The sequence below is a fragment of the Apium graveolens genome, chromosome 3 (assembly GCF_009905375.1).
Source record: "Apium graveolens cultivar Ventura chromosome 3, ASM990537v1, whole genome shotgun sequence".
Lineage (NCBI taxonomy): Eukaryota > Viridiplantae > Streptophyta > Magnoliopsida > Apiales > Apiaceae > Apium > Apium graveolens.
Window position 1 is genome coordinate 50,410,357 of NC_133649.1, and position 20,188 is coordinate 50,430,544.

The 20,188-nt window shown below is 33.6% G+C and overlaps 1 long non-coding RNA gene across 3 annotated transcripts; it reads left to right on the forward strand.

The window, feature by feature from the left end:
- The first annotated feature begins 961 nt into the window (after positions 1 to 961).
- On the forward strand, positions 962 to 6,717 carry LOC141712268 (uncharacterized). Of its 3 annotated transcripts, none has more exons than XR_012571571.1 (6): positions 962 to 1,115; positions 2,563 to 2,806; positions 4,729 to 4,973; positions 5,304 to 5,433; positions 5,627 to 5,824; positions 6,487 to 6,717. It is a non-coding gene; the product is annotated as an uncharacterized LOC141712268 (long non-coding RNA). The 3 variants fall into 3 exon arrangements; XR_012571572.1 differs by having other exon boundaries at positions 5,304 to 5,396; XR_012571570.1 differs by lacking the exon at positions 5,304 to 5,433.
- The last annotated feature ends 13,471 nt before the right edge of the window (positions 6,718 to 20,188 follow it).

The window sequence follows — 20,188 nt, forward strand, 5'->3', positions numbered from 1 at the left end:
TGTTACGCTTAAAATAACATATAACCCGTTCGATACATGGTTTAATTTTAATATTTATTATCATATTATACTTTTTATTAAAAAAGGTAAATTATGAAATAAAATAAATAAGTTTTTGAAATTTATGATGGTAATTTTAATATAAATTATTTAATCTTATTTTTCAAATTTATTTATTAATTTTGCAATCTAAATATGTTCTTGATATAAATGACCAATGGAGTTGATTTTTAGTAGCGAGTCACGTGACAACGATGTGTAAATGTACGGTGTGAGAACTTTGACAGAACTAATGGATGTATAGCTTGTCTATATGATATTTTTTAAATTAATTATATATATTTTAACAGGATTAATGGATGTATAGCTTGTCTATATGATATTTTTTAAATTAATTATATATATTTTTAGTCCGCATGATGAACAAAAAGTGTTTTTCTGAGAGGGAGAGACATACATTAAGTCAACGTACTCTCGTAGAATTTTTTTTTTATTTTTTAATGAAAAATGATAAGCGTTAGACTGTTATTTTGGAAAGTGTTAATCAATCACCAAACAAAACCATTTTTCTTGTAATTGTACAGTATATATAAATAGATTGACCTTATGTTTTTAAGATTTTTTTCATTTTTTTCTTGATTTATTAATTATATTATTATGTTATAATTTGAATTTTTAAAATTAATTTTGAAAGTGTTGAATACAATTAGATAATAAGTTGGATATGAATTCATAGAGTTTGTAGTTATATTAGATATTTGACTTTTTATAATGAAATTATATTTGTTTAAGATTTATTTTAAAAATATTAGCATACTTTTTAGGGCCATAATAGTATAGTCTATATAAAACTTGTCCGTGTTTTTTGTATAATTTTTTTTAAAAGAAATACAAACCTAAAAAGAAAAATAAAACCGGGCCAAAATGGCAAAATGAAGCCCAACAAACCGATAAACAAAAGTTTACTGCTTTTGAATAGTTGACCCAGTGTGGAAGCCTTTAGAACATAAAATGCCCTTCATTCTATTCTATTCTTCGATTTGTTTATTCAGCCGCCGGAAAATGCTACAAATGCTGTCGGAATCTTGTCTGGAGGACTTACATCTCCGATTCGAGTATGCATATCATCAATTCCTCATACATCGTCCTTGTAATACCCTAATTATTTACATTATTAATTGTTTATTTTTTAATTGGTGTTGGATTGTATTATTTGTATTAACGATGCTATAGTAGAGTCTATAAGTTAATTTTTGTTGTGTGTTTGTGTAAAATTAAAAGCCTAAATCAATTAAAAGTCCGTCCCGCATCGTGATAATTGATAAACTAAAAAGTGTTTATATTGAATTCTGTTAATTATAATAATTGAGGGAGTGTGGGGAAGGGGCAGCTGAACACTTGATGGCCCGGGCGACCCCTAACCTTGCTCCGGTTACATGGAGTTAAATTATGTATACAGGGTGATTCGCTCGGTGCAACCGTTCATGTGACCCTCCGCTGCTATTGTGGACCTATTCATCCCCTTTCGACTGGTCTGAACGGTTGGCTCTTGTGCCTTAAATCCTGCCAGCCAGGTTCGGCACTCCCTCCACCTTTTTTACGTTTCCCATTCTATTATCCCCCAAATTTATACGGAGTTTTAATAGTTTTTCAATTTTATTGTTTTGTTTGTTATACGTAATAGTCATTAGATGTTTTCCGACATAGCAATTTAAAATTAAATGAAATAAATAAACCTAGTTAAAATGCTACTGGCAGTGATGCACATGTCAGACATGAGGCGCGGTTTGTTCTTCCTCTATGGTGTTTTTTTGTTACATTTGCTTGGTTAAATGCTCTTAAATTTGCATCAATTTTACTTTGGTGAGAATTATTTTATTGATTTTGCTTTGTGTCTCCCGCTGCTCTTGTTTGTACCTCCCCAGGGACCGGGGCTCAACACGGTAAATTGGTTCTGGGTAGACGTGTTCACATGACATAATGACAATATGCCAATCGGAAGTACTGTAAAGATTAATTTAACTTAGATTTTTTCTATTTATTCTTTATGTTGACTAGTTCATATAAAACTAATATATTAATGTGTATAAACTCAGAGTGGATCTATCGAATTTTTTTCCTCTAGTGTTACTGGTCAAGATTATTGCGGGTATCAAGGACTACTATTTTAATTTAGCCATCTGTTGTTTACTCCTTATGAATGATTGAGAGATGAGCAAAAATATAGTTGTTTGAGAACCGAAGGATTGGGCTTGAGATATACATCATTCTCATTTTTTCTAAATGGGGATGGAGATGCACAATGGTCATGATTAGTTTTTGTTGGTTGTTTTTGCATGAAATATCTCCAATTGGAAGTAATCAAAAGACTAATTTAAATTAGATTTTTCTATCTGTTCTTTATCTTTAACTAGTTCCTATAGAACTAATATGTTAAACTGTCAATTTTAGTAGTTGGACTTGGGACAAAATATTTGATGAAATAAGATATTTTTCAATTTATAAAATTATCGATCTTAGCATACTTGGAGATCTTCAATTGTTCTTCACTCTTGTTCGCAGGCGGAGGGGAAAATAAATTATCAACTACTCCGGAAAGATTTCAAATCTGGAGGCGGAAAATACGTCAGTTGCCAATCAGCTTCCAGTCTCGTCACTGTATAACAAGCTTCGAAACCTCTGATTTTTTGTCATTGTTTGGCGGTGGCCAAGAGAAGGAAACAGCTCATGCACTCCAAGAACGTGCCTCTGTGATCTATTTCTTCTCTTCTCTCGTCAGCCTGCAGATTCAGATCTCTGGTCACAAGTATGCGGATTCTGACTTTATCTTTCTGTTTCCTGCATCATATATATAATGATTTTAGGGAATTTTAATTTTTTTGAACATGTGATTCTCCCTCTGCATCTGCTCATGTCTCTCCCACTGTTGTGTGATCTCATTGGGTTGGATTTTATATCTTTAATCTATAAATTACCAGTCCTTATCTTCCTGAGCGTGTACTTGACCGTTTCTTATTAAAGATCATCTGATTTATTGTTCATAATTCACGCCTGTCCTTATATTTATAAGCAATTATCTTATTTTTTACGTCCCACATCATTATTTTAAAAAACTATTAACTTATTTATATACAGTGCTATTTATATTATATATTGCCGCAGTAGCACTCACTGTGGACTTAATAACCTTTGCATGTGGAAGATCATCGCTGAAACTAAATAAATATACCCTTGCGAATATACAAGTGGATATAAATTACACACTTGTGGGAGGATCAACGCTGAAACGGCTAATCCGGGTTCGAATCCCGGCTGCGGCAATTTTTTTATTACCTTGTAATCAGCTAATTTTTTTAAATTCTGCAACAATTTGTATTTATGAAAATAGATACGAGGGAGCGATGATTATATGCCAGGATTAATTATATTATAATGTAATAAATTGAAGCTTAATATGATGTCCCACATCTTCAAAATTGGTAAATTTAATTATGTATATATTAAGTAATACTGGTTATATTAAATTGAGGGAGTGTGGGTAAGGGGTAGCGGAACACGTGATGGCCCAGGTGACCCTAACCTTGCTCCGGTTACATGGAGTCAAATTGTATGAACAGGTGATTCAACTGGTGAATCCGTTCATGTGTCCCCCGCTACTATGTGGACCTATCGATCCCTTTCGACTGGTTGAAGGGTTGGCTCTTGTGTCTTAAATCCTGCCAGCCAGGTTCGGCACTCCCTCCACCTTTTTTGCGTTTTCCATTCTATTTTCCCCCAAATTTATACGGAGTTTTAATAGTTTTTCAATTTTATTGTTTTGTTTGTTATACGTAATAGTCATTAGATGTTTTCCGACATAGCAATTTAAAATTAAATGAAATAAATAAACCTAGTTAAAATGCTACGGGCAGTGATGCACATGTCAGACATGAGGCGCGGTTTGTTCTTCCTCTGTTGTGTTTTTTTTTACATTTGCTTGGTTAAATGCTCTTAAATTTGCATCAATTTTACTTTGGTGAGAATTATTTTATTGATTTTGCTTTGTGTCTCCCGCTGCTCTTGTTTGTACCTCCCCAGGGTCCCGGGGTCAACACAGTAAATTGGTTCTGGGTAGACGTGTTCGCATGACATAATGACAATATGCCAATCGGAAGTACTGTAAAGATTAATTTAACTTAGATTTTTCTATTTATTCTTTATGTTGACTAGTTCATATAAAACTAATATATTAATGTGTATAAACTCAGAGCGGATCTATCAAATTTTTTTCCTCTAGTGTTATTGGTCAAGATTATTGCGGGTATCAAGTACTACTATTTCAATTTAGCCATCTGTTGTTTACTCCTTATGAATGCTTGAGAGATGAAGAACGAAAATATAGTTGTTTGAGAACCGAAGGATTGGGCTTGAGATATACATCATTCTCATTTTTTCTAAATGGGGATGGAGATGCACAATGGTCATGATTATTTTTTGTTGGTTGTTTTTGCAAGAAATATCTCCAATTGGAAGTACTGTAAAGACTAATTTAAATTAGATTTTTCTATCTGTTCTTTATCTTTAACTAGTTCTTATATAACTAATATGTTAAACTTATGTTAAACTGTCAATTTTAGTAGTTGGACTTGGGACAGAAAATATTTGATGAAATAAGATATTTTTTAATTCATAAAATTATCAATCTTAGCATACTTGGAGATTTAAATTGTTCTTCATTCTTGTTCGCAGGCGGAGGGTAAAATAAATTATCAACTACTCCGGAAAGATTTCAAATCAGGAGGCAGGAAAATACGTCAGTTGCCGATCAGCTTCCAGTCTCGTCATTGTATAACAAGCTTCAAAACCTCTTATTTTTTGTCATTGTTTGGCGGTGGCCAAGAGAAGGAAACAGCTCATGCACTCCACGAACGTGCCTCTGTGATCTATTTCTTCTCTTCTCTCGTCAGCCTGCAGATTCAGATCTCTGGTCACAAGTATGTGGATTCTGACCTTATCTTTCTGTTTCCTTCATCATATATATAATGATTTTAGGGAATTTTAATTTGTTTAGAACATGTGATTCTCCCTCTGCATCTGCTCATGTCTCTCCCAGTGTTGTGTGATCTCATTGGGTTGGATTTTATATCTTTAATCTATAAATTACCAGTCCTTATCTTCCTGAGCGTGTACTTGACCGTTTCTTATTAAAGATCGTCTGATTTATTGTTCATAATTCACCCCTGTCCTTATATTTATAAACAATTATCTTATTTTTTACGTCCCACATCATTATGTTAAAAAACTAATAACTTATTTATATACAGTGCTATGTATAATATATACTGCCGCAGGAGCACTCACTGTTGACTTAATAACATTTGCATTGTGGAGGATCAACGCTGAAATGGCTAATTCGGGTTCGAATCCCGGCTGCGGCAATTTATTTATTATCCTGTAATCAGCTAATTTTATTAAATTCTGCAACAATTTGTGTTTATGAAAATAGATATGAGGGAGCGATGATTATACGCCAGGGTTAATTATATTTTAATTTATTAAATTAAAGCTTAATATGATGTCCCACATCTTCAAAATTGGTAAATTTAATTATGTATATATTAAGTAAAGCTAGTTATATTAAATTCAGGGAGTGCGGGTAAGGGGTAGCAGAACACGTGATGGCCCTGGTGACCCTAACTTTGTTCTGGTTACATGAAGTCAAATTGTATGAACAGGTGATTCAACTGGTGAATCCGTTCATGTGCCCCCTGCTAGTATGTGGACTTATAGATTCCTTTCGACTGTTTGAAGGGTTGGCGCTTGCGCCTTAAATCCTGCCAACCAGGTTCGGCACTCCCTCCACCCTTTTTTACTTATGCCCTGCTTGTGTGTTTTCCGTGTTCATTTTTTTGCAAATCAGTCTTTTATTTTATTCTGCAAACCGTGTGGATGGAGCTCAATTGCTCATATAGTTTAGCAATATTTTATTAGGGTTTTTTACGAAACTCGTGACTGTTTCAAAATTTCCTCTAGTGTTGAGATTATTTTAGTAGCACGGTCTTTCTATTTCAACCATATGTGCATTATCAGTTTTGTTTTCAAATATCGTGACTGCTTATCAGTGGTTGGAGTCCATATGTATGTGTGTATTATATTTTCAGTGATGGTAGATGTATTTTTGAAATTTTTATTTGTTCAGGACAAGTTTCTCCCTGGGAATTTGCTCATGTACTTGTGTGTCTCCTACTGTCATGTGATCCCTTTGACTGGCTTTTAAATTATGTGTCTCCCTGTAAATGTTTCTATCTGTTCTCTTTCTCTTTTTTCAAAGTCTACGTTTATGATTTTATATCAGTGTTACTTACGAATACCTAATAAGAATTATTTCGTAGTTATTCCTCAGTTTAAAAATTGTCTGGCTACATATTTAAGTATCAGCCTTTGTGCTAACTCAAATTCCTTCATGACGATTTTTATTGGCTGTTATAATTTGCTCTCTCGGGTTAGGTTCCATTCTTTGCTTGCCGATGTGCTAAAAATCCCGGTGCATCCTGATTCCTGGGCTCATCACTTGTCCGAGAGTACTGGGACGAAACGAACTCGGCTCTTGGGTATTTCGACTTTGAGACTTGCCAAAAATAAGTCATGTTGTAATACAATCCTTTAATTTTTTGATGATTAGTAAATTTTGATTTATGTATTCAAGCACCTCATATCGCATAATAAATTATAAATGAATTACGTCCTTGATAAAATATTTTGTAGTACATGTGTTCATCCAACATATTAAAACACAAGATTAGAAAAAATATCGTAATGCGACCGGTGTGGGACAAGGCGCTTTTAATTCCACTGTTCTTATATAGTTAAACAAAATTTAAAGCGAGCTAATCACCGCCGCCTTAATTAACTAGTTATAATATTTTAATGTTAATTCACCTATTAATGTACGGGAAGGGGATCCTTTTTCTTTACTTATGGCGATGTGGTACACCTTAAATACATGAAGGCACGCGCTGGAATCGATAGAAATCATTCGTTTTTATTTTTATTTCTTAATTTCTTTTTTTTAAAGAAAAAACTTTTTACTTTTTAATTAACCTGATGAAGTTATGTGACAAAAAACCACTTGTGAATAATTTTCACAGGTCACAATGATTTATGTCACGTGGATGTATTTGTAACCCGCATTTTCACAATAATTTATATCACGTGGGTATATGTGTAAACCATATTTTAAATATTAAATTGATAAACATTCATTCTAGATATTAAATTTGCTCCCATGTATTTATAAAAATAACCCCTTGTAGTGTATTTGTTCTAACCTCTATTGTTACCTATCTATATTTAATATTTTAACTCTACTGTAAAAAAAACTCTTTACTTTTTAATTAACCTGTTGAAGTTATGTGACAAAAAACCACATGCATATAATAAGTTATTGCTAAAAAATTTCTTAGGTCACAATAACTTATGTCACTTGGATGTATATGTAACCCGCATTTTCACGACATATCATGTGGGTGGATATAGTGCTGCACCTGACCTGTTTTGGGCCAGTTTCGAAAATTTAGTAACACAACTTGTTTAGTTCCGGAAGAAATGGGAGGAGGCAACAGAAATCCTGAGTTTGAAAATTTTCAAATGCATTAATATCAAAAAAGAAAATTATAATCCAACTCTATTATATGAGTGATGGTTGGGTCGGGTAGGGTTGAATAAAAATAATAGTAGATAATAAAAAAAATGTTACATACAAGAAATAATTGATCGTTCAAATTATTACAGGTTTATTAAAACAAGTATAAAGATATTTTATACCGCAGTGTAAAGTCAACTCTCAGAAAAACAAGTAAGTGAAAAGTTAAAGATACAGTCTTGATTGAAACAACATAAATTCTTAATTTTACGATCTATCATAATTTACTTTTGCTCATAAATATATGATAAGTATAAATACAATAACCAATTAAACATCTTTCCTTTCCTCTTTCCCCGAATGTTTAATATAATAGTTTGTGAAAGTACGTTATTATAGTGCAACTCATAGTTTACTTCATATTAACCAATTAAATTAGTTTAATATAATAATTTGTGAAAGTACCTTATTACAGTGCAACTCATAGTTTGCTTCATATTAACCGAGTCAATGAAAATGAGTTGGGTTTAATAATTAGACCGGGTTGGATTGGGTTAGAGTTTTAAAAAGTTAAAATAAAATTTGAACCAACCCAATATAATCGGCCCAACGGAAATTTAACCCTACTAACTCACAAGTTTGAATAATTCGATTTGGTCGGCCCAATTAAAGGTTGGGTTGGATTTAACGGGTTCGTTAACCCATAAGCAGCCTAGGTGTATGTATAAACCGTATTTTATTTTAAATATTAAACTGATAAATGTTCATTCCAGATATTTATTATTTATACGTAAAACGCATCTCTTGCATTTATGCATCCTGCAATGCTGAGACAAGTATAAAGTAGTAGTTTCACTAGTAAATTAACCTTTTTCTTCACATGTTCTCAATAAACATGTCATGAAGAAAAACAATTAGTTCATTTATGAAGGGGCTTTAGCAAGTTATTATCTTTATTATTGTGTTAACTCCAACCATCCTTTATATTTGCTCTATATTTATATTTTAGAGAAAATTGGGTATGGGATTAACCTTAGATATCTTATCTAAAATTATAATATTTTTTCATATAAATGCTCGATAGTATTTTTGTTTTAATTAAATCTGCTCCTATGTATTTATAAAAATAACCCGGTAGTTGTAGTGTATTTGTTCTAACCTCTACTGATACCTGTTGTAAATGAACCGAACTCGAATGAATTCAGACGAACTTTTAATGAAATCAGACAAAATTTTAATGAACTGAACATTGTTCGGCAATCCTATCGGACAAAATTTCTTGTTCGAACTCGAGTTCGGTAATATTCGAACTGAATACGTACTGTTTGCAAACAAATCGAACCGAATCGAACAATATATGTATTTTTTTAAAAAAATATTTTAAATATTATTTTAGGTTAAAAATTATATCAAACTATTAATTCAATATCTTTTCACCAATAAAATATTTATTTAAAATAATTATAAAATATAATTCATATATTATTAATAATACTTATATTATTTGTACATATAATATAATAAATTTACTATTTTTTCGAACCGAGCTCGTGTTTAACGATTTAAATGAAGTAGAACCAAACACGAACCGAACTCAAGTTAAACACCTTAAAAGTTCGGTTCGGTTCGTTAAAATTATCGGACAAGAAACATTGTTCAAACTCGAACGAACCGGACGAGTTTAACGAGCAGCTTAGATCATTTCCGGCCCTACCGCAGGGTGATTTCAGGGCCAACAATCTATATATTTTATATTTTAACTCCACTATAATAAAAACTAGATTAGGTCCTCGGTAATTGCCCGACTATTTTATATTTATTTTATTTAAATTAACATAAAAAATTATTAGTATAGATTTTGAGCGCATAACATACTTTAAGTTGATTTAATTAATTTAAATAGATTATTGACAAATTCGAGATTTTTTCAAATAGATTTAACGAAAATTCTAAATATTTAATAACTATGATATGTAAAATAAGTAGTATATACGCATATTAAAAATTAAAATTGTAATAAATATATTTTGACAATATATATTTTAAATAAATTATCCTAATAAATATTATTGATGAAAGATAAGAAATTGTGAAATTAATAGTAGCGAAAAAAGGAAAGAAAATCAGGGAAAATTAGGATATTTTTTAAGAAAATTAATATATTTGATTGTTGAGTAATTTAAATAAAAATACTAATGAGAACCAATACTTGAGATATGGTGAGAAGTGAGAATTATTGAAAATGGAGAATTAGTGGAAATATAAATGGAAGAAGAAATTGGTTGGAGAAAAATTAGTGAAAAATGATGAAAATATATTTAATGCAATGCATCTAATAATTTTGAAGGATAATAATAATAAAAAAAGATGATATGTGTCCTCCTTTAAAGGAGAGAATGCGAAGTGTACTCTTTTAAGGAGAGAGTGACATTGGAGTATTTTATTTTAGTTTATTTTAGATTAGAATTCAAATGGTGAAAGAATAAAAGGGAAACCATATTTTATTGATAAAATTAAGTTAAGCTGCGCTCTAGAGTTTTGAAATAGAGAGAAGAGAGAAGAATTTTTTTAAAATTTTTTATTTATTTCCAAGATGTCCTCCCGAATTTTTTAGGAAATTTTTCTATAATTTTTCTCAAATACATTCTTTACAAAAATGGAAAGATTTGAGAAGATTCTCTCACATTATTTTTTTTCTTTTAATTTATTTTTCTTTTTCTTACACGAACCTGGGATCACACAAGTGACTCATCTTCTTCTGTTATTTCTTTTCTCTTCTCTTCTCTCCTAAAATATCTCGATTCTTTCGGTATCTGGTGGATTTTCGAGAAAAATCAAAGTGTTCGAATTTGGATTCTGACGATCTTTACATACACTTATATACCATATGGAGTACTAATAAGATCTCAGAATATCAATAAAAGAACTCCTACATAGAGTGGCATGAAAAGTTTTCTTAATGAGCATAATTAGCAAAATCACTATTCATAAGGATTATAAAAAGTCCAAAATTTTTGGGGTTATTACAAGTGACAGATTCTGCATTTGATGAGTTGAAGTCAACTAAATACACATTACCTTTTCTCACTCCAGTGAGAACCACTTTGTTGGTCACAATACAGACTTCAGAATTAAATGTTACTGAGTTGCCTTTATTACAAAGATGGTTGATACTCAACAAATTATGCTTGAGTCCATCCACTAGGGCAACTTCCTCAATGATGACATTATCCTTTGAAATCAAGACATATCCCACAGTATAACCCTTGTTGTCATCTCCTAAAGTAATACTTGGGCCAGCTCTCTCCATGAACTCAGTGAGTAGGGTAGAATCTCCAGTCATGTGCCTTGAGCACCCACTATCCAGATACCAAAGATTCTTTATGTTTCCATGATTACTTAATGAACTTACTTCTGTTTCATCTGACGTGGCCATAAGTGTTAGATTGACATAGCTTGTATCATCATCCTCTTCTAGTCCATCTGCAACCCAGTCATTTTCCTGTGTGATGAAAGCCCTTTCCTTTTCTTTAGAAACTCAAAATATTTCTATTTGTAATCAACAGGCTCAAACTTCTCTTTACTAGAATCAGACTTTCTGCATTCACTAGCAAAATGATCTACGAAGACACACTTGAAACATTTGAATTTAGCCTTGTCAACCATGTTTTTGTTTGACTTGGCTGCTCCAAAATTCTTCTTGAATTTGAGCTTGACAAGCCTTCTAGGTAGAAAAGCCAGATGCTCATCTATGCCTTCCATATCATCCTGACTAAGATGGTCTTCATGTTCAGCTACTATCCCTTTTCCCTTTCCTTCACAAACTCTAGGTTTTGGTGCAGATTCAACAGCTTCAACCTTTGTATCCTTCTCATTTCCTTGCTCAGCAACCAATGCAATGGATCCTCCTTTCTTTCTTCCTTTCTCCAGCTTCTCATCTTGCTCTATTTCAAGCTCATAGGTCTTTAGAATCCCATACAGTCTGTCCAAGGTGAGTTCCTTGTAATCTTGAGAGTTTCTTAATGAGACTGTCATAGGCTTCCATTCCTTTGGCACATATATAAGGAATTTGAGGTTTGAGTCCTTTGTTTGGTAGAATCTTCCATGCAACTTTAGAGCATTCAGCAGTTTTTAAAATCTACTAAAAATGTCAGTGAGTGACTCACTTTCTTCACTATGGAAATGCTCATATTGCTGAATCAAGAGTTGTATCTTGTTTTCCCTTACATGCTCAGTTCCATCACAAATAACTTGAATTGTATTCCAGACCTCTTTGGCAGTTTTGCAGTTAATGATGTTGTCAAACATGTCACCATCAGCACCATTAAACAAAATGTTCATGGCCTTCTTATCCTTAAGAACTTGTTCAATATCTGGATCAGACCATTCTGCTCTAGGCTTTGGGATGGATGCTTCATTTCCTGTAGCGGCTCTCATAGGGACATGTGGACCTTTCTCAATGCAATCAACATATGCTTCATCTTGAGATAGGAAATACAGGTGCATCTTCACCTTCCAATGGTGATAGTTGTGTTTGTCCAGAAATGGAATCTTTACTCCAACATCTTTTCTGCTCTTCTTGTTAGTTGTTGATCTTTGAACTCTTTGTTCTTCAAGAGCTTGCTTTGATACCAATTTTCATTCCCAAACAATCTAAACAAGAATTACAGAAGGGGGTTTTGTTAGATATATTTGATAATGTCATGTGTAATATGATTTGTATTTAGTTTTCAGATCTTACTTAACAGGACAAATCAGTACTTAACTGGAAATCAGCACTTATACTGAAGACAGAACTTAAGATATCAGAACTTAAGTTATCAGAACTTAAGTGATCAGAAGATATTTATCAGGAGATAATATCAGGACTTAAGATGACTTTCAGATAAGACAGACGGCTGATTGAAAGGAAAGAAGATCGAGACTAAGACAGAAAGAATTATGCATGAAGAAAGAATTTTATGAAGAACATAATACTTGGAAGAAAAGATAACTAGTTGATATATTTTAGGAAGCAGAATTATATTCCATATCAATTAGAATTTATCTTGTAACTGTGTAGTATATAAACACATGCATAGGTTTTACACTATAAGTGTTATCATTATCGAAGTTATTATTCTTTGTAACCCTGGCAGCTCTCGTGATAATTTGTCCATCACTGAGAGATGACAGTTCCATATTGTAACAAAGTTTATTGTGTTGAATAAAATCTGTTTTCTGTTACTTGAGTTCTTATATTCTATTTGATTGTGCTAAACACTGTATTCAACCCCCTTCTACAGTGTGTGTGACCTAACAAGTGGTATCAGAGCAATCTGTTAACACACAAACAGTTTAAGATCTAAAAACAATCATGTCTGAAGAAGAAACTCCAACCAAGCCCACCAAAACTGAAGAACCTCCAAAAACCATAACCCATAGTCGATATGAGACTATAAGAGTTCCCATATTGAAACCTTCTGAGTATTCCATATGGAAAGTGAAGATTGTTATGTTTCTGGAAGCTACAGATCCAGAATATCTCGACAGGATTTATGAAGGACCACATATGCCAACCAAACTCTCTGTGGAAGCTACAGGTCAGCCAGCAAAGTCTGTACCAAAGGAGAAAAGTGATTACACTGCTGAAGATATCTCATCGATTGCTAAGGATGCAAAGGTAAGACACTTGTTGCATAGTGTCATTGATAATGTCATGTCAAACAGGGTAATTCAATGCAAGACTGCAAAAGATATATGGGATGCTTTGGAAACAAGGTGTCAGGGAACTGATTCAATCAAGAAGAACAGGAAGACAATACTCACTCAAGAATATGAGCACTTTGACTCAAAGCCTGATGAGTCATTAACTGATTTATATGACAGATTTGTCAAACTCTTGAATGATTTGTCACTAGTTGACAAAGAGTATGATATTGAAGATTCAAATCTTAAATTCCTGTTAGCACTTCCTGAAAGATGGGATTTGAAGGCCATAATAATAAGAGACAACTATAATCTTGATGAAACAACTCTTGATGAAATTTATGGGATGCTCAAGACTCGTGAACTTGAGATGGAACAAAAAAGCAAGAGGAATGGAAGAAAGTCAAGGACAATTGCTTTTATGGCTGAAGAGGAAAGTCCCAAAGTTGCTGCCTCAAAGAAAGGCAAAGAAAAAGCTCTCATCACAAAGTCTGATACTGAGTCATCAAGTTCTGATAGTGATGATGACTCATAAACTGAAAGTATATCTGAGATAGACCCTGATGAAGAGATGATGAAGCTGTGTGCTCTTATGGTAAAAGGAATCACAAAGATTGCATACAGGAAATTCAGAATAGGAAAGAAGTTTTCCAAGAAAGGTGCAAGTTCTGAAAAGAAAGGTTTCAGAAAATCTGAAGGCAAAGGAGGAAAGTCTGACATAGGAGATTACTCAAATATTAAATGCTACAACTATGGTGAGAAAGGCCACATATCTCCTGATTGCAGAAAAGGGAAGAGTGACAAAGGCAAGGATCCTGTCACAAAGAAGAAAAGCTGGTCAGATGCTTCAGATTCTGAGGATGAGGAAAATTATGCCTTGATGGCAAATGTTGATAGCAGTTCTGATACTACTGACTTAAAGGTACCTCAAACTACTTATGTCTTTCATAGTGATGATATTATTGAGTTGAGAAGATATCTTAAAACTATGTACATTAGTTATAAAGATCAAACTTTAACATGTGAAAGATTAACTTCTGAAAATCTTGCTTATAAAAAGAGGAATGATTATTTAGAAAAAGAGTTAGTCATGTTCCATCAAACTCAGAAAGATAGAGATGATGCCTTTTAATTTAGGGATGAAGTGTTAAAAATAAATGAATCTCTAAAAACTAAGTTAGAAAAGGAAAGAGAGATTATCAGGACTTGGACTAACTCTGGTAAAGCAACTTAGGATATTCTTAGTAGTGGAAACTGGAAAGAGGGCTTAGGTTATGGAGATGATAAGAACAGTAAGAGAACTGTAGAAACTGAGCCTATAGTTGTTAAACAAAAACCAAAGGTAAATCCTGTTAAGTTTGTAACTGCAAAGATGAAAGATGTTAAGAATGTAAACAAGGTAAAACCACCTAGGAAAAATAGGAATGAAAAGAAAGTGTGAACAAAAGTAACAATTGCAGGAAGAATAAGAACATAAACTCCTTACCTTCAAAGTCAGGAGTTAAGAGTCAGTCTGTTAGATATAAGCCACAAAATCCTTGTTTTCATTGTGGTAGTTTATGACATTCCATTTATACTTGTAAGGAATATCATAGTTTGTACTATGATTATTATCAAATAAAACCTTCTGTAAAGAAAGTTAGCATTATTCCTTCTAGTATAAGTTCTGGTGCAAAGTCTGATATTACAAATTCTGAAAAGAAAACTGTTAACATAAACTCTGATGCTAAATCCACTGTAAATGTTAACAAACTTAAAAAGGCCAACGGATCCAAGCAAGTCTGTGTCCTTAAAACTAATCTTTAGTGGTCTTTGTGATTGCAGGGCAACAGGAATAACATCCTAGTTCTGGACAGTGGATGTTCGGGACATATGACTGGAAATAAAGCCCTGCTATCATACTTTGTGGAGAAAGCTAGCCCATGTGTTTTTTATGGAGATGACAACATTGGAAAAACTCTGGGATATGGCAATATCAATCTTGGGAATGTCATCATTGAAAAAGTAGCTCTGGTCTCAGGACTTAAACACAATCTGCTGAGTGTGAGTCAAATCTGTGACAGAGGTTATCATGTGGATTTCTTTGAAGAACACTGTGAAGTTGTAAGCAAATCTGCAGGCAAAGTTATTCTAAAAGGATACAGGCATGGTAACATTTATGAAGCCAAGCTTTCAACAAGTACTGATGGTTTTGTAATCTGTCTGTTGAGTAGAGCATCAATTGAAGAAAGCTGGGATTAGCACAGGAAACTCTCTCATTTAAATTTTAACAATATAAATGAACTTGTCAAGAAAGATCTTGTGAGAGGACTACCAAAATCAATATTTGCTCCTGATGGCCTTTGTGATTCATGTTAGAAGGCAAAACAAAGAAAATCTTCATTCAAGAGTAAGACTGAATCATCAATTCTTGAGCCTTATCACCTACTACATGTTGATCTATTTGGTCCAGTGAATGTCATGTCTATTGCAAAGAAGAAATATGTTATGGTCATAGTGGATGAGTTCACCAGATACACATAGGTGTATTTCTTGCACATAAAAAGTGAAACTGCATCTATCTTGATTGATCATGTCAAACAACTGGATTAATTGGTCAAAGATTCTGTGAAGATCATAAGAAGTGATAATAGCACTGAGTTCAAGAACTTGTTCATGGAAGAGTTCTGCAAAAACCATGGAATAAAGCAGGAATTTTCTGCTCCTGGAACTCCTCGGCAAAATGGAGTTGTTGAAAGAAAGAATAGAACTCTTATTGAAGCTGCACGAACTATGTTTGATGAAGCAAAATTGCCAAACTACTTTTGGGCTGAAACTGTGCAGACTACTTGTTTTACTTAGAATTCAACACTTATCAACAAGCATGGAAAAACACCATATGAGATGGTGAAGAAAAAGAAGCCAAATCTGAAGTATTTTCATGTATTTAGAAGCAAGTGTTTTATTCTTAAGACTCATCCCGAACATCTATCTAAATTTGATCTAAAGCTGATGAAGGAATTTTTGTTGGATATCCACTTTTTACAAAAGCCTTCAGAGTCTACAATTTAAGAACAAGGGTTGTCATGGAATCTATCAATGTCTCTTTTAATGATAAGAAGATTACTTGACTTGAAGATTTCAATGATCATGATCAACTGAGATTTGAAAATGAAGCTTTAAATTCTGATTCTGTAACTCCTGACAATCTAAAACCTGATACTGCCAACTCTGATGGATTAAACTCTGATGTCATTGAAAATGTGGTGACTACGCCAAAAGAAGATGCACCTGTGCAGGGGGAGCATACCGAAGATACAACCATATCTCAAGAAGCATCAGAACCTACAACAGGCTCTTCAAGTTCTGATTCGTCAAGTTCTGATGGGCCAAGTTTTGATAATTCTGGAAACTCATGTTCTGATATTTCTGGAAACTCAAATTCTGAAGGATCCAACTTAGAGAGCATAATTTCAGGGGGAGCATCAAAAAATGTTGATGGAGACAGTATAAATCATGGGGGAGCATCCAGTTCTAGAGAAAACCTTCCATCTGCAAGGAAGTGGACTAAAGCACATACACCTGACTTAATTATTGGAAATCCTGATGCAGGTGTCAGAACTAGAACAATTACATCAAATGAATGCCTCTATTATTCTTTTCTTTCTCAGACTGAACCAAAGAAAGTGGAAGAAGCTCTTCAAAATACTGATTGGGTGCAGGCAATGCAAGAAGAGTTAAATGAATTTGAAAGAAATAAAGTCTGGACCCTAGTGCCAAGACCAAAGAACAGGTCTGTTGTTGGTACAAAGTGGGTGTTCAGAAACAAAACTGACAGTGATGGCATAATTACAAGGAACAAAGCAAGGCTGGTTACAAAAGGACACTCTCAACAGGAGGGAATTGATTATGATGAAACATTTGCACCAGTTGCTAGATTAGAAGCCATAAGAATATTTTTGGCTTATGCTACTCACAAGAAGTTTAAAGTCTTTCAAATGGATGTGAAAAGTGCTTTTCTCAATGGAGAATTGGAAGAAGAGGTATATGTTGAACAACCTCCAGGCTTTGTAGATCCCAAATTTCCCAATCATGTCTACAGGCTTGATAAAGCACTTTATGGCCTTAAGCAAGCTCCAAGAGTATGGTATGAAACATTAGCTCAGTTTCTTCTGGAAAGTGGATTTAACATAGGGACTATTGACAAAACATTGTTCTACCTCAACCATGGAAAGGACTTACTTTTGGTGCAAATATATGTTGATGATATCATTTTTGGTTCTACAAATGACAGACTTTGTATGAAGTTTGCCAAGCTGATGCAGTCAAGATATCAAATGAGTATGATGGGAGAACTTAACTATTTTCTGGGCCTTCAAGTCAAGCAGAATGAAGAAGGAACTTTTATTTGTCAATCTAAGTACACCAGAAATTTGTTGAAGAAATTTGGAATGCAGGATTGTTCAAGTGCATCCACTCCTATGGCCACTGCAACTAAGTTGGATAAGGATACTGGTAAATCAGTAGATATTACTGATTACAGAGGTATGATTGGCTCTCTACTTTATCTAACTGCAAGTAGACCTTATATCATGTATGCTACCTGTCTTTGTGCAAGATTTCAAGCAGATCCAAGAGAACCTCACTTAATAGTTATGAAAAGAATTTTCAAGTACCTTAAGGGTACAGCTAATCTGGGATTGTGGTATTCTAGAGAATCAGACTTTAAGCTAATAGGTTACTCAGATGCAGATTTTGCAGGATGCAAAATTGACAGGAAAAGCACAAGTGGAAGCTGCCAATTTCTTGGAGGCAGATTGGTTTCTTGGTTTAGCAAGAAACAGGAGTCAGTTTCCACATCAACTGCAGAAGCAGAATACATTGCTGTAGGAAGCTGTTGTGCACAGATTCTTTGGATGAAGAATCAGTTACTGGATTATGGGTTAGAATTTTCTAAAATCCCTATTTACTATGATAATCAAAGTGCTATTGCTATGACAGGTAATCCAGTTCAACACTCAATGACAAAGCACATCAGCATTAGATACCACTTCATAAGGGAACATGTGGATGAAGGTACAGTGGAACTGCATTTTGTTCCCACAGACCAACAACTAGCAGATATCTTCATAAAACCACTGTGTGAAGCTATGATAAGTGGAATTTTATACCACTTAGAACATCTTAAAATGGCTTAAATTGGTGCCTTGAAATCAAGTATTTTGTGTATTTGATGCGTTTTTCTAGTGTTTATGCATTTCAGGGTATTAGTTGCATTTCGGAGGAGTAATCATCAAGAATAAGCCTTGGCATGTGTTCACCATTGTGAGAGGAAAGAAAGGGGAAGATTACGGCGAAGAAACGGAGATTTTTCCAGTAGGGTCCTGAGCGCCCACTCAGCTATGCTGAGCGGCCGCGCAGAAAGCTGAGCGCCCGCTCAGCTATGCTGAGCGGCCGCGCAGGGTCGAGAAAAAAGATAAATTATTTTAGGACTTCTACTTCTGTTTGGCTTCCACTTCTATGTAATCTGAGTTTTATGGGACTATTATATAAGTAGATTTAGAGACGTTTTTAGGAGGTTGGATCGTGGTATTAAGCAAGGAGCGAAGGAGATAAGGAAGAAGACCGTTTTAGCACACAGCAACGAAGAGGAAGCATATTTTCTTGTGATTCTTATTTTGTTGTAACGTTGGATGCTAGTTTTCTTACTTTGAACTTAATTACTCTTGTGACGTACTCTGATTTAATATAATTAGTTTAGTTATTATTTTCTTGTGTTTGTTTATCATGATTTCATATGAACCCATGATGACGATAAGTGCTATTATGGGCTATCGTGATCATGGGGTCGCAACGGATTTACTATGGAATTCTTTAGTTATTTGTTTAATACTTTAGTGTGTGATGATTGTATGATATCTAGTATCGGTTGTGCGTATTCTTCTTATATGCGTCGCGAACATATAAGATAGGGTGTTAATCTCTTGTGAAGCGGCGGTGGATCTTGAGATTTAGAACTTGCCATGCTAGCATAGGTTCATGTATGATGTGCATGATTAGTGGGTAACTCTAAAAGTTTTATTCGCCCTGTGTAATCAAAAGGAATAACTTGTGCTTAATTCTTTGTGTTGTCAATTTCTGTAGACATATAGGAACTCAACATAATTGATGCCTATTCAACTTCTATCTTAATTGTGGATGCTTGGTAGAATGGTATGAGTACAATGAAAGTTGGCTTTTATCAGTTTCGTGTTATTCGATTAATATCATCACTGTCACATGCTAAAGGTAATAACAATAACTATTGAAGGAAGTAGTAATGAAGTTATGATCTCATGAGTGTTATAATATTGTTAATTGAAGTGTTATTTAAGTGATAAACTAAGTAATTAATTGTAGTTAATATTTAGTCAACAATTCTAAGTGTTAGTGTCTTAACATTGAGAAGTAATCATACGTTGGTGTGTGAGTTTAATTAAACAATAATTAGTCTGAGTCTCTGTGGGAACGAACTAGAAAGTATTCTATATTACTTGCGAATGCGTATACTTGCGTGTATTTTAGCGCGTATTTCCGCCTTAACAAGCTACTTTTACAAGATTGGTAAATGAACTTGGAATGGTTTCAGGTTCTTTCTCTAAATATGCTTAGTTTATGTTTTGATACATCAGACTTTATGATCAGTATTTACAGATATTACTATCTTTGTGTATTCTGTGCTTAAATTGAAAAATTGCTTAAGTGCTGATTGTTGTCTGATGTGAATTTCTAAACTTTGATAGTGATATGAATGTTTATGTGACTATTCAATCCAATGAGGATAATTGTGTTAGATGCTGAACTAGTAGTCTTTAATATACTAAAGATCCCATGTTTGAAGTAATTGTTTATGTGGAAAAC